Below are 548 nucleotides of genomic sequence, written 5' to 3'. Positions count from 1 at the left end.
CGGCGAAACTGCGCCCGCTTCCCGGTAATGATCCAGGTGAGATTAACAAATATGTCAATGTCTATTTTCTGCTTAATTTAAAAAGCGGCGCCTGTAAAGATTTTTTTGGCTGCTGAACCCCTGAAAGAAGGAAAGAAAGAAGGGAACGAAGGAGGGGAAGAAAAGAGTGATTATCCCATCATTGATTGATTGTCAGGAGCGTTTCTTATTCACTGGGTATTGTAAAAAGGCTAAGCTCCGCGATCAATGCCTTAAGCCTCCTCTACAATTAAATATCGGGGAAATGGGGTTTCTTTCTTTCGCCGCCAGATCTTCGGCCCTAACGCTTTACGCTTTTTTCGTCTTCCTCGGGGCACGCCCTTTTATCCTTTTAAATACCACGCAAAAATTCGGGTTTGGGGAATATTAAACCCAGCTAAATACTGGCAGATTTGGTATTAAATAAGTGATGATGATGATGATGATGATGATTTACAGGGCTCTATAAATAAATTATTATTATTATTATTATTATTATTATTATTATTATTATTATTATTATTATTATT

The sequence above is a fragment of the Sceloporus undulatus genome, chromosome 11 (genome assembly GCF_019175285.1).
Source record: "Sceloporus undulatus isolate JIND9_A2432 ecotype Alabama chromosome 11, SceUnd_v1.1, whole genome shotgun sequence".
NCBI classification, from domain to species: Eukaryota; Metazoa; Chordata; class Lepidosauria; order Squamata; family Phrynosomatidae; genus Sceloporus; species Sceloporus undulatus.
Note: the sequence above shows the minus strand (reverse complement) of the source record.